Source organism: Rhea pennata, chromosome 17, assembly GCF_028389875.1.
Source record: "Rhea pennata isolate bPtePen1 chromosome 17, bPtePen1.pri, whole genome shotgun sequence".
Classification (NCBI taxonomy): Eukaryota; Metazoa; Chordata; class Aves; order Rheiformes; family Rheidae; genus Rhea; species Rhea pennata.
The window spans coordinates 229,273-247,913 of NC_084679.1; the positions used below are offsets into that span (position 1 = coordinate 229,273).

The 18,641-nt window shown below is 40.2% G+C and overlaps 1 protein-coding gene and 1 non-coding gene across 2 annotated transcripts in view; both read right to left on the reverse strand.

Moving 5' to 3' along the window:
• Positions 1–18,641, reverse strand: part of ZNRF3 (zinc and ring finger 3) — a 101,400-nt gene that overhangs the window by 47,003 nt on the left and 35,756 nt on the right. The gene's annotated exons all lie outside the window — the stretch shown is intronic.
• TRNAI-AAU (transfer RNA isoleucine (anticodon AAU)) lies at positions 12,044–12,117 on the reverse strand. The gene has a single exon. It is a non-coding gene; the product is annotated as a tRNA-Ile (tRNA).

Sequence of the window (18,641 nt, forward strand, 5' to 3'; positions counted from 1 at the left end):
ATGCACGACATAGAAATTCTCAGTTGTTTTGGGGTTTTGACCCCACATACCTGTCCACTTTTTGTGCGTTTTTAAAGCTAGTCATATCTACTCACATGCAATGTGCACTAACAGAATCTATGATCAATTTTTATTGAAAATTCAGCACACGATCAATAATTGTAGCTCTGCGAAGCTAAGAAATGATGTAAGTATATATCACAGGAACCTAAGTGGCTCACGTCCATGAAGGAATATTTGCTTCAAAAACCCAAAGTATAGGCTAGCAGAACTAGTTTTGATATTGCCTGTCCAACCTAAAGTTTCAGAGTCATTGTGAAGAATTATATTCCTTCATGAAAATTTCTCCAGAGATGTGAAAAGGAAATTGAATTCTGGCACTGTCAGTAGAACTGGAATCTGAATTATCCAGCTTCTCAAATTACTCAGCTTCCCCAACTGCTGTTGGGCCAAGATTAGAGACAGAAGATGTAACTACTTCATTTCCACTTCATCATATAGGGAGTTACACCCACAAATGTAAGCATCTCCATCTTTTTAAGGTTCTCACTTGTCTCTGACATATCAGAATATTATAAAATACAAAGTTAAAGTATTGTCCCCTTAGTTTAGCTATGTATTTGACAGAAATATTTGCATAATCTACCTATACCAAATGCTTATGATTTTGCAATATCAAGAATGAATACCTTTGTTTTGTTTGGGGATTGAAGGAAAAGGGGGATAGGAAACATTACTTTAAGCACATATCTTCTATCCTCTGGATAACTACCACCCCTGATTTTATCAAAGAAAAAACAAAAGTGAAAGATTACCAGGCAGAACAAAAAAGGGCGAAAGTGTCAAAAAAGAGATTTAAGGATGGCTCACAGATACCTGCCAGAAGCAGGGAAGACTGAGATACATTTTTGTAGCAGTGAACGTGATATAACTGCAAGACCAGCTAAGACCACAAAAGAACACAGAAGAGCTCAAGATCTCCCCTGTACAGGATGGGGTGAGAAAACAGACATGGTAAGTGAGTTTGTCTTGATCTGTGTTCTCAAATAAAATGCAGAATTATGTTCAAGGTGCAAATCAGAAGGGTAACCCCATGCTCTGAGGAACAGATGTTTAAAATACAGAAGAATCTAAGGAGTCAAGGCCAGTAAGACAGGGAGTGTATCACTAACAAATTTTCTGTCCATAAAAGCATTCCATGACAACAAAGTAGAGATAGTCCCCAAACTCTGTTCAGTTTCCACAGGTTTAAATCACACTAGCCTCAGTAGATCAAGAAAGCATTGCAAATTTCCATAATAGGGTTAACAGCATCTATGCAATGTCAGTCTGCAAATTAGTTTAAGAATACGAGTTTAAAATACCAGTGTTACATCTACTAACTAGGTATCTAGATGCTACAATGCACCACCCGCTGCAGTGGACAGTGCTTACTGCAGAACACATTCAATGAAAGTACCTGTCCTCATCTCTGGTTTCCAAGAAAGTTAATTCTGATTCTCAGACAAAGGAGCGGTTTTCTTACCCTGATCTGGGGAGATGTTTGCACAAAAAGACCAGTAAGATTAGCTGTCTGACCAGACTTCACTGCACGGCTAGAAAAACAATAGAAATGAAGAAGGTAGTGCAGCATAAGGACTTATGCCAGCCTAGAACAGAAACGAAACCAAGAGTGAAATATCAAGGATTTTTTCTAGCACGAGCTTCCAAAAAAGCAGCATCTAAAACAGAAGTGTGGAATTTGAATGTTTGAATGGAGCTTTTCAGTTTGATGGAAGGTGGTCTAACATGCAGGTCTAAGATTAACTGCACCTTGCACATGGACATGCTCTATAGGCACCTTCTGGACTCTCATAAATGGCATTTGAGGACGCTAGGTATTTACTCAGTAAAGATTGTAATCCTAACCTGTAGCTGCATATGGAAACATGGGTTATATTTAAGCAGTTACAGGTTGGGGCTATTTTCAATAAAAAGGAAAAAAAAAAAAAAAAGTAATTCTGTCCCATCCTCTCCAGTATCATTAGATTATCAAAGCTCATTTTCACCCTCACTAGCCCATAGACACAATCCATTTGTTTGCTTACTCTGTTTTAAAGGCAACACCGCACTACTTGAAGAAAAGATTAGGAAAGAGCTGAGTAGAAAAAGGGGAGTCTTTCCATAACTTTAAGTTTAAAAAGGAGAAACTTTAAAAAGAATAAAAGCATCAGATACCTACCTTGCAAATAATCCCTTTCCCTTGGTTAAGTCACTTCAGGCAGCTAGATACTGGAGCTCTGCCAGTGCCAACTTTAGTGTCAGTTCCAAGGTCAATCTTGCTAGAAGAAATTACTAAAAATTCCTCCCTCCCCACTCCCCTACAAACAAGAGCTGCAGGATCCCCTCCCTACACAGGCTCTGCCTGTCATACCAGAAATGCAACACAGACAAGACCCTCCTCCTCCTTTCTCATCAAGGCAGAAATCTGCTGCAGAGAAACAGGATAGCACCTTATCTGAACCTTTAAAGCAGATGCATGCTGGAGGAGTTACTTGACAAATTAAAATACATTTGAAAAAGGTACTTATTTAATCTTTTCTTCTGGAAGACAAACAAAGTGAAGGTAAAGTGACTTTCTCCAGAAAGCTGAGAAAGCACACACCTCCGCATTCTATACTCATACAAGCCCAAAATAGTCTTGGCTGAAGCACTCTTGTTCTATACTACAGACCCCTTGCTTTGCTTTTCTGTAAGAGAAAGTCTGGGGAGCTTGTGGGGAAAACACCATGTAACAGACTAAGGAATCATTTAGTTTCAAAACTTGGAGATCACAGGACACAAAAGGATAAGGATGAATGAGGATTCATAGACAAAAATTCAGTCTCGTGGAGGCTCCTGGATGTTTCTGGATCACAAACATGTTCGCTTTAGACATCAGCTCTGACTGGTATCCCAACTTAAATTCAGAACAGCACAGCAAGTCTGTACTCACCACTTGCCTCTGCAGAGCTCTGACACGCTAACCGTGACATGAAGGACAAACTACCACGGCAACAATAAACTCAGTAATTATTTTCTGTGAGGGGGAAAAAGGATCAGTTGTTTCAAATAGTTGCAGTGAAAAAAAAATAAATTAAAAAAAAAAAATACACTGCATAAGCCTCTAAAACACAGCATAACTGTTTAGTCTTTTTGCTAAGACTTGAATTCCATACTGCTCTGGGGCCTGAAACAACAGAAATACCATAGCTTTCCCACCCAGAATGCACTTGGCATCGATTCTGCTCCCTCCGCATGAATTCACATTCCTTCACTTGACAGGCTTTTGAAATAAATTTTATGAGGTTTGCAGGGGAAGAATAAAGATAACTGAAGGAAAAGTCTATCATCAGGAAAATTCAATTTCTTCCCAAAACTTCCCCAAAAAACAGGTGTATGCAAAAGCAGCATCTGGTAACTGAGAGGAAATGAGCCTCCTTCTCCTTAGCTTTGCACAGGTGAACAGAAGCAGTGGCAGATAACTAACTGTAGACTTCAAGGATCTTTACTTACCCAGCCTCTTGAGCTTGGAAGTGGTAAGTGGAAACCAAGGTCTCATTCCCTACCTCTAAGTCCCATGGAAGCTGCTCCTAAGGACTGATCCAAAGCCTGGAGTATATCATGGCTCAAATGAAGTGAGTGAAATAAGCCAACCAAATGACTTCAATGTTTATATAGAGGGGGAAAATTGTTAGTATGCTTCAGGGGCCGCATCTCTCGTAAACTTTCCCTTGGCCAAACAAGTCTTAGTATACTATACATAAGCAGCAGTCTGACCAAGTGCGCTTCTTTCATTCAAAACGCAATGAAGAGAGTTCTTACCAGGTTTCTCTTAATCAAGATCTTCCTTGTTCACCCTAAGAGGTTTAACACACACACAGTGCATGATTCAGAGACAATCCAGTATTTTGTTGCTAAAGCCTCCAGAAATTGGATGGAAGTGAGATGGAAAAGGGGGCAGATTCCTTATGACAAATATAGAAACATCGCTCAGGCACACAGAGATGCAGTTAGGAAGGCAAAAGCTCAGCTCGAGCTCATACTAGCAAGAAATGTCGAGAACAGTAAGTACATTAATAGCAAGAGAAGGTACAAGCAAGATGTGGATCTGCCACTGAATGGGGCTGGGCAACAACTGAGGCAAACATCAAACCACTAATAATACAAGAAGGTTGAGTTAGGGAATCATCTGTACAAATCAGTTAGTTCCATACATAGTACTGTATAGAACCTGAGAGGATGCACCCAATGGTGCTAAGACAGTTGGCTGACATCTTTACAAAGCCAGTTGCTATCATTCCACAAAGGTCGCAGAGATCAGGGGAAGGTTCCAGATGCTTGGAAAAGGCAAAATTTTACACCCATCTACAAAGGGGCAAGAAGGAGGTCTGGAAAACTACAGAACAGTCTGCCTCATTTCAGTCCCTGGGAAAAGTTATGGAGCAGGTCCTATTGGAAGCTATTTCCTGGTGTACAAAGGACAAGGTGATTGAAAAAGCCAATTTGGATTTACCAAGTGTAAATTGTTCTTGACCAGCCTGAATGCCTTCTATGATGAAGTAATTTGCTCTGTGGATAAGAGCACAGCTATGTATGTCATTTACCTTGATTTTAGCAAAGCATGTGACATGGGTCTCCAACATCCCTGTTGACAAGCTGCTAGGATATGGACTGGACAGATGGGCTATAAGATGGGTGGAAAACTGGTTAAAATGACACAAAGTCGGCAGTTAACTCAAAGGATGGTGGTTAATGGCTCAAAGTCAAACCGTCAGCTGCTCGAGTGGAATTCCTCAGGGCTCAGTACAAGGTCTGACATATCTTCATAATCAATATCTTCATAATCAATCCAGATGACAGGATTGAACGGATGCTCACTGAAGTCTGCAGAGGACAACAAACTGAGAGGAGATGTAGATATGCTGGAAGGAAGGGCCAGATAGAGACACCTTAAGAGGCTGGAAGTTTGGGCCACCAAGAATTACACAAAGTTTAAGGAAGACAAATGCAAAGTCCTGAACATGGGATGGAAAGATCCTGAGCAGTAGTACAGGTTGTGGTCTAACTGGCTACAGTATAGCTCTACTGATAAGGACATGGGGATCCCGGTGGACAGAGCTGAATGTTACTCATCAGTTGAGGCTCCATCAGCAGCTACAAGATAGTGAGGTTGCATCAGCAGGAGTACAGCCAGCAGATTAAGGAATGTGATTATTTTGGCATTTGTTAGGCCACACCACAAGGTTGAATCAGATGATCTCCAGAAATCCTTTCCAACCTAGACTTTTCTATTATTCTTTGATTCTATGTTCTATACTCCAAATCAAGGCAAAAAATCATTTTTCAAAGTGGCAGACACTTCAGCAAGCTAATATTAGATCCTGAAACAATCTAGCAGACATACCACATTAGAAATAAAACCATTTTACAGATTACAGAATCACACAGGATAGTTGAGGTTGGAAGGGACCTCTGGAGATCATCTAGTCCAACCCCCCTGCTCAGCAGGGTCTCCTAGAGCATGGTAGACAGGGTTGCATCCAGGCAAGCCTTGAATCTCTCCAGAGAAGGAGACTCCACAACCTCTCTGGGTAACCTGTTCCAGTGCTCCGTCACTCTCACAGTGAAGAAATTTCTCATATTCAGAGGGGGTTTCCTGTGTTTCAGTGCGTGCCCATTGCCTCTTGTCCTGTTGCATGGCACTACTGAAGCCCTAACCCCTTGACACTCCCCCCCTTAAGGTATTTGTAGGCACTGATAAGACCCCCTCAGTATTCTCTTCTCCAGGCTAAACAGGCCCAGCTCTTGCAGCCATTCTTCATAGTGCAGATGTTCCAGTCCTCTGATCATCTTTGCAGCCCTATGCTGGGCTCTCTCCAGTAGCTCTGTATCTCTCTCATACTAGGGAGCCCAGAGCTGGACACAGTACTCCAGATGCAGCCTCACCAGGGCTGAGCAGAGCAGGATCACCTTCCTCAATCTACTGGAAACACTCTTCCTAATGCACCCCAGGATACCACTGGCCTTCTTAGCCATAACTGCATACTGCATTCCAGTACAGAAAATTATTTCTATTAAGGTGATTTGTTGGACTACCATACTAAATAATGAGAAGCTGCAAAAAGAAGGAAAACTCAAGTAGAGGAAGTTTTCAATTCTCTGCATAACTTCAATCCTCATTCACTGTTAATGGGAAAGAGCAAATAAAGAATCACAGAAGTGAGAGAGGCCAATTAAAAACACACATATGCTTTAGGGAGTACAAACAAGGAAAACTGAAGCAGACATGTTAGTGTCTCCATCAGGTGTAGAGAGAAGCTGTAAGTAAGACTGAGTAAGAAAGTTTAATATTAAAATTCAGCTTCAATGACCAATTGTAATAGGAAGGAAAAAAAATCTTGGAGAACAGAATCACCACTCTTTGGTGCATGCACCTTCTTCTAAAGCAGCTGGTACTAGCCACTTTCAGGTCACATTGAATTGCAAACTAATTTTCTAATCCTGTACAGCTGTTTGCATGTATTACAGGTGGGGGAAGGGAAAAGGGTCGATTCATTCACAGTACTGAGACAGCTGTCACAATGAACTAGAATGACATATACTCAGATTTTGGAAGTTCATCTGCAGGGCTTACTTCTCAGGACATATTCAAGAACTCTGGAATCAAAGTCAAGAATTTTAAGTTTCCCTGTAAGATTCTGTTCTAGATTTGCCTTTTGCTACGGTGATAATCTTTCCTTAGCATCAGATGATTGCATTGTGTGTAATTAGCTAAAACAGCTTCTCTCTACACCTGATGGAGACACTAACATGTCTGCTTCAGTTTTCCTTGTTTGTACTTCCTAAAGCATATGTGTGTTTATAATTGGCATCAAAAAGATTTCTGATAGCCATGGATGAGTATCAAGGTCTGATCTTAACAGAACCAAATACACTGATAAAGGCTAATATACATATACTCTGGAATACTGGCTTGCCTTTTCTTTAAGTATACAGAAGAGAACTTCCTAAGCAAATAAAGCTATGACAATGAATTCACTTTGTCCTTGTTCATACTCCTATAGAGTAAGAACTTCTTTAGAAGAAGGAAGTTCTTCAGAAAAGGTGCTTCCATCTATGGCAAAAGAATCCAATCAGATTGTTTGAAATTGCTTGTTTTCACGTAACATTTTTGTTTAGTACTTGGCTCTAATCCAAAACTTTCAGTGCCCTCAGATGTGGAATCTGTGGCACATCATGCATCTGGTGATGCCTGTAACATGAAGTGATTTATTGACATCAATGAACTTGCTGCACATTGATTTCCTGTTCCAAAAACAATGGAGAGCAAGCGGAGAATATTGTGAGACATATTTCCAACAGTGTATCATTTGTTCTGGCCTGTGCAATCTCCATGCTGGCAAGAGGCTTTGGTAGAAATAACATCTGTGAACATCAGACTGATACATGTTCTAATGGCAAGAGAAGACATTTCTGCAACATGGTATGAAACACATCTCACATTTTAAAGGGGAGTAGAAGAGAAGAGACCAAGAGACAGACTTCTACCCACTTGTCAGATATGGCACTTCCCTGCCTGGCAAAACAGGGGTTCTCCATCCAGAAAGCAGGGAAAATCCTACTGCCCTGCAGGCTGGAAGAAATCTTCACAGGAATGTCAAGCTCCCCTGCAAGCCCTAATATTCTCAGTGTGTAAAGGAAAGAGGCTGGTAAGTAAGAGAAACCCCACAAAATCTGACAAGCAGAGCTTTCAGCAAGTCTTAAACAGCACCACACTCTTTAAATCAAACACCATTAACCTATTAATGAAAAGCAGACACTGCAAAAACATAAAAGTTTTGTTCATGCGGGCAGAAAGGTGCTTTAAAAATTAATGGAATAGTTGCTACTGCAACTATTTACATTTAGGGGACTGAAGTCCAAGGCTTACAATTCAATCTGTAACAGTAAAGAGCTAGCAAATCTCAGCATCTAACAAAGAGGGGGAAATCAAGAATGAAATATGAGGATGGTTTAAACATGCACATGCATGCACACTCAGCAATTTTAGGTTTATAAATTTTTTTACTTTCTCTGTATTCTACAAATCTTGGGAGTAGTATCTTTCTGTAGTGTAAATTCATTTTCAGATTCATTTGTTTTTGGGACAAGATTCCATCACTGTCATTTTCCTACCTGAAAGCTGTATGTTTAACAAGACACAAAAACATATGAACCTTGTCTGCAGCTTTCACTGCTGAAATTATTCTTACTAGATTTGCTTGCAGAAACAGAATCAGCACACCCTGGCTATCTCATGAAAGCTGCAAAAAAGTCATCTTTCCCATACCTCCAGTATTACCTATTCAGTAAAGAATACCCACCTCAACCTCCACTGAGCAACATCTAATGTTAAGAGAAATGTGGAGAAAACTCCAGTCAGAAACAGAGGACTGATGAGAGCTCAGCCCATCACACATACAGAACTGGGCCAATTTCTAGACTTTCTTGGTGCAAGGCAGTATAATAAAGACTGATTTATCCCAGTATAAGTTTCAGAATTGACAGCTCTACAGCACAGAACAATTACTCAGGTATTAGTTAAGTCCACTGAAAAAACACCAACTTGTCTGTATGTCTCAAACATCTCCACCAACACCAGAATCCAGGAATGATGTAGGAATTTCAAATTTACCAACTGGAGCTGAGGTCACTGAAGATGAGCATCTAAAGGAATACAGAACCAGAGCTCACTAGAAAACCGCTCTTCTCTCCCACCTACTTCAGTAACAAGGTCAGACCCAGCTGATCCCTCTGCTACATGCTGCCATTATTAAAAAACAAGTAATTTCTCCACTTTCATTATGTGGAGAACAAAAAGCAGCACTGAGTAGAGAGGAAAACAGTGGCAATCTAGAGCGGTTTGCATCAGGACACAAAGTAAGACTTTTTAGAACTAAAGCAAGCGTGCTAAAACAATCCAGTGAGTACAGTGAACAAATTGTGTAATGTATTCTAGTACAGCTTACATATTAAAATATTCATTATGAGGCACACAAGGCTGCAAAACAGTCAAGCTAATGTTACCAACGCTTTTTATTTCCTCTGAATCTGTTCACAATTTAACTTCTTACTTCTCAAAGGGGAAATTATTTCTTAAGAACTACAGGAACTACTTTACACTCATTCTTCAGAACAGTTTTGTCTTATCTCAGCTTGGAAAGACTTTTGCCACTGATGTGCTTTTGAATGTAATGGAGTTACTAACACAACTCCAGCACCACAAAACTGTATTGCTTCCTCTGCTACTTAGGAACACAGTGGAATGAAGAACATTACTTTTGCATATCAGTTTATTCTTTTGTACTAGCAGAGCAACCTGTTGCCAAAAAAATGCTTTAAGATCGTTAACTGTAAGATTCCAACCCAGTAGTACTAGCTTCCTGTTGGGAAGAAAAGGCTCAGGCTACAGCTTTTTTGTATAAGAGACTTTTAAAAATGCATCAATAGAAAGTGCTATTAAATAAAGGGCAATCCCGAACTGTAAAAACAGAAACAAAAAAAATTTAAGAACTAAAGAGTAGTTCAAAGAAAAAAAAAAAAGAGGTTGCTGTTGTCTCTACAGCCTGATAAAACACGAGGTTTTTATGCTGGCAGGAGCTGGAATATAGCAGCTTTTCTAATGAGGTGAAAGACAGAAGAACTTCTCCATCATCCTGTGCTCCATTGGATCATTGAGTTTAGCTATGCAAAGAGGAACATTGAGCCTCCAGTGCAAGTACAAAACTTCTCCATTAAAATGAAGTTTGGTTTTCAGAGGATTTTGTTTTGAAGAACATCATCCTTCCAAAAACTAAACTACCACAAAATGTACCATTATAGGACCTGATCATACCAGCAGTGTGTTTTTCTTGGCTATCAGCTGTGATTATGTGGTTCGACCCAGCGGTCAGCACAGAACCCACAAGCGAGTTCCACTGAGCTTTCTGTAGGGAAGCTCTCTGAAATCCTCTCAGTCTACATTACTCAAGGAAGTATGCCTGGAGGTATGATGAGAAACCCAGTCTATGCTGTAATTAAACATAAAAAATAAATGGACAACAGAGTATATCCAACACGCAGAAAAGCCCAGTAAAATCCTATTACGTCAATGGGCCAGTACTATACACACTATCAGATCCTATGAACAGTAGTGGAAAACTGAGAAGCCAAAGTGAGTTCGTTAACTGGGGAGCCAGACCTTGGAAGTGATCTGAAGCAACCTAGACAGGCATGCCCCCACAAATCACTCACTGAGCAGTGTAACTGGCCAAACATCAGCACACTTAGCATCATTCCTGTATTTCTTCAAAAAAAGGAATACTCAACCTGTGGCTCAGAACACACAAAGTGCATGCGAGCAGCTCCCCTGTGCCATGGCTCAGCTGCAAGTCCCCCCAGGAGAAAAAGCAAACTGCCAGCTGAAAGACATACCCAGCAGCAGCAGCCTGCTCTCATTTCCTTGCTGGGACTGCCCCAAGTCAGAGCAGCACAGCACACACCACATCCGCATGCATAGTAATAGATGCATACAACGCTCAAATTCAACACATCTGCCTCAGATTTACTGCACAGGCTCAGATCAAGTGCCTGCACCACGCAGCTCAGTAAGCTGCTACAGCAGCACAGTAAGTACTAGCAACTGCAGATAGCCCTCCACAAGGGAAGCCCCCAGTCCACTCACAATGAGCCCCAGCCTCTCCTCCCATCACAGGGTCTCAGATGCACAGGTCCACGAGCAAATACGAATGTCCAAGATTAATCTGAGGGCAGATTTCTTCTCTCAAGCACTTAAGTGCTTCGATTATCCTGTAAAAAGAGAAATCCTCCTCACTTCTCCTACCTCAATATTAACAGAGCAAAGAGGAAACAGTCATGTTTATAATTGCTTCCCCCTCCCCCTTAAAAAGGTAGAAAGATGCAGGCAAAGGAGGTAAGTACAATGCTACTAAGGAAGGGCGAACTTTAGGGAAAAATGAAGAGTAAAATAATATGTTCATAGACTACTTTGACAGAAGAGGGCTGACAGGAGCTATATAGTAAAATCTAAGAGTTCTGGCACTATACAAAACAAGACTGACCCAAAAACATGCTAGTGGCCTGATCAGAACATTAGATATAGCCATAACTGACTGGGAAAAATAAGAAAGCTTAAGTCTCTCGAAACGCTAGATTTGTCCTACAACACTCAGTGGAGGCTTAAATTGCAAGTATCAGGTCAGTTTCACATACTCCCTTGGGCTTCAGTTAAAAACCTGACACAGAGTTAGAAATACTTTGCAAGTTTTCTAGTAGAAAAGGGAAGTTGGAAGAGATCTAAGAAGTACTGTACAACATAAATGAGTCTGTTCAACCCCAAGAAATGTTTGGGGCCCAGAAAGAATCAATGTCACCATTCAATAACAAAAACAACCAGTTGATTAAAGTTTCTAATTTGAAAATAAATCTCCATTTGCTTTTCCTTGCCAGAAGTTTAGAGGATATACACCTAGAAAAGGAATAAACTTGACTGAGATAGAAATTCCAGGAGTGTTAGGAGGGAATTAAAAAAAAACAAAACAAAACACATGCATGCACACACACCCCAGAGAAGGCAGCATTTTATTTTTCAGAAGTGCAGTTACTGCAACAGTTCCTCAAAAAAAAAAAAAGAAAAAAAAAAGGAAAAAGAAACTTATTTTGCCCATCTCTGAGCTACCCATTTGGAGACTATATTTCAGCCCCAAAAAGTTAGGAAGTAGATTGACAGACTACATGCTAATCCAAAATTTCACAGTAACTTAAGTCTCCAGACAGATCGTGATTTTTCTTTATATTGTTTGAACCGATTTGTAACCGATTTTCCAAACTCGGTACAGTTCACTTTTGAGCTGCAACCTAGTTCAGACCCTGACTTTCCATGAAGTTGTTGATGTCATGCGGAATTTAAAGGATTAGTTAAATCATAGAATTGTTGAGGTTGGAAGGGACCTCCAGCAATCATCTAGTCCAGCCCCCAAATGGGTGGCCCGTACAGGGATCAAACCCATGACCTTGGCGTTATTAGCACCACGCTCTAACCAACTGAGCTAACCAGCCTGCTATTAAGACAAAGTACTTCTCTGTAGGCAGGACCTTGGAAACCACGTGATTTTTAAAGGACACACCTGTCATAGAATTGGTAAGGTTGGAAGGGACCTCTGGAGATCATTTAGTCCAACCATCAAATGAGTGGCCCACACAGGGATAGAACTCACAACCCTGGAACTAGAAGCACCATGCTCTAACCAACTGAGCAGTTGCTCTTCTAGAGTCCAAGACCCCTAGAAAGGTAAAATAATCTTACTCTGTGCATTTTGCAGTAAGCTGTTAACAAACATAGCTGTTTGCTCAGGCTCAGAATTGTGGGGAGCTTTGCTAGATTAACAGAGAAGGAAAGCGAAGAAGAAAGTTAAAAATAACACAACTTATTTCAGAAGCATGAAGTTTAAAAGATAGAATCAGAGAAGCCTCAATAGGTCATATTATCATCCAGCACAACTTGTAAAACTACTACTGGCCTAGAAAAATAAGAAAAAGTTTACTTAAAATAGACAAGTTATACTAGGAAATGAAGGAAAAAAAACATTGTTGTGAAATTTCAATTAATAGTTTTCAGTTTTTGCCAGCCAGACTTCTGGGGAACAAGGAAAGATGAAATGGAGAGTTTGGGAAAGGGGTGTCAAATAAGAGGAAATCCTATACATATTTATTGCATCCATTTGTGAGTGCACTGTTTGCTGGGGAAATCTTGTGTTATTCATCAATCCTATCTTCTGTAACTGCTACTTCTGCTAGCACGTGCTAGCAGAAGTAAACAACTGAAGTCAGCACCAAGAAACAGATCATCTCCAGATATGCGGAATAGGGAGGTTAATTGACAAAACAAGGAACTTGTGGAACATATACACAATGATTTGGCCTAAGGATGCACAGAATTTATTTAGAAGCTAAGGGTTTGATTCAGGGGAGATTTCATTTATGGACTAGAAAGGTAACTAGAACAAAAAGGTACGCTGTGTCACTCATTGCTAACATTTCATTAGATTTATAGCAGCAGTTTAAGTGTCCTTCATATATGGAGAGCTGCTTCAAAGTCTCCATTTTAGCAATGAAGAGATTGGTCCAGATGAATAATCTGCCTATTACCTTACATCCAAAATTGCAACAGAAAAAAGGTTGCTACTTGAACTCCAAATTGATTGTGGCAACATCTAAGGAGACGGAATATCACCATAACTTTCCTCTAAAACAGAATATAGGAGCTCACTTACTCCATAATGAACCACAATAAAGATTTCAATCAGCACAGTAGTTCCTTTCCTTCTCTCTCCCTTTAGAAGTCCAGCCACATGACCAGAGAAGCTAAAGCTAGGCATGATTATTCAGGCAGTCCTGTATTTCTGCAGCGAGCATGCTGGCTAGTTTCATCTTACTTCAGCCAAAAATTCATTAATTATACTCCAACAGCAATTAGTTATCCACCTGCATATTCTAACTGGCCACACAGGAGCAAAATCCTTCTGCTTATTGATCTACATTCTGGCCAAAACCCTTGGAAGGCTTGCAAGTATCAGTCTCCCTTACTACCCTGCTGACATCCAAGACCAGCTGATGCTACCTGTTACCCACAGCCCAGGACAGAGACAAGCATCCCAGTCCCAGTTCAACTGATACAGCTATTGTAAGGCTAAAGCTTGTCCACACAAGGAGGGGAAAAAACTTCTTCACATGGGCTGAACGAATACTACAGAATGAAATTCAATAAATACATCTTGTTTAAGCAGGAAAACTGTAGGTATACAACAACCACCAAGATGGATTAGGCTACATCACCTACATTAGTAGTCCCTAGGACATACAGCACAGTCGCAGTCTAGATGTCCTACTTTTTCTCATGTAATGTAACAAATTACATGAAGCAGGTAGGTACAGAAAAGACACACCAATGTTTTGATTTTCATCAGAGAAACAGAAAAGGGAGCACAAAATTATTCAGCACTTATGTCCTGAAGGTAGCCCTTCTCAAAGGAATAATTTATTACGTTAGAGTAGTCTAGTTTTTCACTTACTATTTCTAGGTGAGGAAGGAGAACATTTTGGGAAAAAAAACAATAAATCCAAAAGGAGACTGGGAGGCCCAGCTTAAAACCTATTAAGGTTGAACCAGTTACATGCAGAGATCAAATATAAGCCTCCCATACCCTACCGCTTTAAGCTTTGGCATTATGCTGCATTGAGGCATTCCAGCTGCATTCACAGGCACATTCAAGATATTTTCCTCACTGTTACAGTAAAATACCCCACAGCATGTGTCATGCCTAACTTTATTCATCAGCATTCAGCTGGCAGATGACACTTGCCCTCCTGCTCTCCATGCCCAAATGTTAACAAGCCTGAAGACATCTCAGACTGATCTGCTATTGATACAGGTAAAATAGAGCAATTTGATCATTGAGGGAATAAAGTGAGATGTTTGTTTACTTATACAAATGTTACCATTAGTCACAACACCCTATACTAGACCAACTCACTTATCAACCTTTCACTGCACTGAAAAATCAGCCATTTATTCCTGTGCTTTATTTGATCCTTGATTGTACCATATTTCTAACCTCATAGCTACTCAATTTCCTTAAAAGCCTATCAGGGAAGATTTTGTTAGTATTTGATGAAGCCTGGTCATTTGGACTTCCAAAGGGATTCAACATCTGTGCAATATGTAGCGTAGGCACAGGGCTCTAGTCTCTCCATTTCCCACCAGGACCTTCACTAACCAGGTGAGATGCGCTATGCTGTCTGAGAGGTGCATCCGCTGGGCCAGAATGGGCAAAGGGGGCACAGAACATGTACAGAGGAAGGTAGCCCTAGAACTAAGAACAACATCTTTAAAGAAAAGGGGTGGGGGGAGCACAATATCAGGAGTAGGTTGTTACAGAAAGAATAAGTGATGCAGTGTCCTCATCACAAAACTAATAAAACTTCTTCTGTCTTATATACAAATGCCAAGTAAGAACCATGCATTTTTGCCAGAAACCATTTTCCATATGTATAGCCATACACAGAGCTAAAAGCCAGGGGGAGAGGAGGGAAGCTAAGAATAGGAAGAGAAATGAGGTTAAAAACCTACAACACTCCATCCCATCCCCCTCCTCACACCAACCTCTCATCTCTAATCCAACACAAGACAGACAACAGACAAACAGCAAGAGGTCATCTTCAAAGGGCTGGTTGCCAAGGGAGGCCAGTGCAAAGAGAGCAGGCATGTCCCCATCAAAGTCCAGCAGCCGCCAGAGCCGCAGAGGTGCAGCTTCCTCTGGGCTGCAGTGAAATTCAGAGATGGAGGATAGCACTGGAGCTGCCCTTGCTGGCAATATGAAACAGGTGGCTTTGCATTTTGCAAGAAAGAAGAACAAGAGAGAAGGATTGTGATATTTTAATCCTTCTCTCCACCCACTTTTGCATTTCAGATACTTGAACCATTGTTTAGACTCATTGAGATACATCCCGCTGAATCACTACAGCAGAAGACAGGAAGCATCAACCAAATACGAATGCTGCTAAGTTCAAAATTAAAACTGTGGCTCAGTGATTGCAAGTGGAAAAGATACAGCAGATAATACACAGTGGTTGCTCTTCACAAAACAAACACCTTCATCATCAGAGCTTGGGAGATTGACTCACAATAAAAATAGTCAGTAAATATTATCCAGCAAAGCCTATATCATTTTTCCTGGACAAAGCAAGAGATAATAATACACACTAACCTACATGGACGATTTGCATAAAAAAAATTAGAGGTCAGCTTATAAAAAACCACAGACTTTGGTTTTATCAAGCCTTTCCAGCATACTGTATAGTGGAACCATATTCAAGCAGTTGGTCAGTGCTTGTGAGCCAGCACACACTCCACACTGCTCCATGCCTCAAACAGAACATTTGATCTTCTCCACATCCATATTACTTAGCTTGTTATTACACTGGAGTCCAGTAGCCTTAGTTTTTAAGCTTACTAGAATACTGACACAGAACAGCCTAGTGTTTTAGTTTTTCCTTTATACAATTTTGTATATAGTAATTCAAGACAGTTACAACTAGAAGCAAAAATTAGGAGATAACTCTGCAGAAATGATACCCTGCTCTGAAATAGCCTGGGTCAGGAAGACCGCATAAATGGGATCTCAGCAGTAATCCCATATAGATGGGACATAGTATTTGAAAACCATCATTTCACCACAAGTCTTTTGATCTTCGGTATATTTCTTAGAGCTTGAGCTCTCTGGATTAAAGGAGCACAAGACTGTCACATAAAAATTAAATTCTTAGTCCTTAAATACAGAGAAAGAAGTTGCAAATGCAAGAAGTCTAACAGATTAAGTAAAATCAGAAAGTAAATATGAACCAACATTCTTCTATTATTCAAAAAAGATCACAAACTAAAATTGACCTCTGTAATTCCTAGAAGACAACAGCCACTCTGTTCCAGATAAGTGACTTGTCAACTTCCCCAGGGAAGTGATTTAAGTAGCCTACAGAATTTTAAAATACAGTTGTTGAATTATCAGGTAATGGCAGAACAAAGATAATTTCAATATATTTACTTCCCACCTCATGCACAGAATCCTCCCAAAAACACACACACATGAAGAAGCAGCTGGTACTTACTAAGGACTAACATTTCTAGAGTATGCATTTTGCACAGAGAACAGCACAAAGTTTCAGCTGACTTTAGCACACAATGGTAGCTTGAGCAAAAATGCAACAGGCAGTCACATGGCCTGAACAAATAGCCTGGGCTGCAATACAAAGCTCAATTGAAGGAATGTTTTAATATTTAGAAAGTTCTTGATCACCAGTTTGACTGAAGGACAGTCTGGGAGCATCACAAAGGAAGCAAGAGACCCATTAGACCTGCATTCCTGTTAGCCAACATGAAAAAAGGTTTAACAAAACAGAGTATATCTTTAGGCATATGAAATGCTATTTCTTAGGTCAGCATGCAAATGATTCTTTGAATACTCACCTAAAGGCTGCTTCAAGACCCTATATAAACTGTACAATCTACAGATAAATGTTCCTTTAGTCTGTGCCTCAGAAGAGGCTCTCATAAGTTTTTGAATATGATGGAGGTACTGACACCCTGTTATGGCAATGCATACTAGATAGCCTAACACAGAGTAGTTATTTTCCATATCGCTAATGTGTTTGCAAAAGTTAACTAAAACAAGCAAGCCTTGTCAGTAGTCTTAAACTCAGTACATGAGAGCCTGTTTTAGAAGACTGAAAAACAAGATGTTAAAAGCCTTAAGTATTAGGCATTTAATTCAGAATTTCAGATCCGCCAGAGCAGTACACAGAGCAGGGAGTTTGTGCCTGCACTCAGACCTGAAACAATCTCTATCTGGCCCACAAGACACAACAACCAAACATCCGTGGAGCTATGTTGCTTACTTGGGTATTTGTTATGTCTTTAAAAGACTGAGTACCCCAGAGAAGAACTGCTTTGAGAACTGAAACACCCTATACCAGCTCTGCTTCTTTCTGTGAAAACTTATAGTATGGCTTATTCTCTGAAGAAAATGGCCATCTGAGATGGTGTCTCAGAGATGCATTTCAGCTCTGGTTATAGAAGTAACTGTTTCTCCATTCCCAGAACAAGTCATATGTCCCCAAAGCACATGCCCAACAGAGTTCAGGTTCTCAGGTCTGCCCAGGCTACCACTACCCAGGGAAGATTTTCCAGCATCCAGTCTCCCCTCCACATTCTCACTTGCCCACCCTACACTGCATTATTTCTAAGAAATCTCATCTGTTCTTCTGTCTCAATTAAAACAAAAGCTCTTTGTATTCTTTCCAGTCTTCCTCCAATCTACTCCCACAAGAAACTCCCTAGCTCAGACTTCGGTTATTGAAAATGCAGTCACATCTCTCAAAATAATAAGAAAAATATTAAAATCAACTATATGTTTTACTCTTAGCTACATATTTTCCTTATGTTCCCACTAGGTTAAACTGTTTTGGACACATCCTTCTCTCCCATTTTTCTTAACTTTGCATGCACTTCTCTGAAACTTAACCTTAAGCTTTCTAGATTTGTAAGTAGGTGACCTGAGGATAACAATCTTTCTTATACTGTATTTTATCATCAACTACAAAGTACTCTCCCTCGAGCTATATTTTACTTGAGCATTTTGTTTGCTTCAATATAAGCTTAAGAACAGCATCTACGACATTGAAAAATGATTTAAGTTTGAACTGTATATCTTCAGATTTTTTAAAATGTAAACGCAAATCTGACCAAAAGGTAAACTTTTTATTGGCTTTAAGCCATCGTAGAACAGTACACAAACAGCGAGAGCACACAGGTCACCTCAAGTTTGCAGTTCTGTTTCCAACTGCAGCTGTCACACGTCTCTTCAAATCCCTGCTCTCACTTCGCTGTGATCCAAATTCTCCTCAACTTTCCCCCCCCAGACCTAAAACTGAAAATGAAGTCAAGTGATGACAGCCCCATATAATTCACTGGATTTGTTATTAATTTGTTACTTCTGTCCATTTGAAATCATTTTAATGTGTAAGGAAAA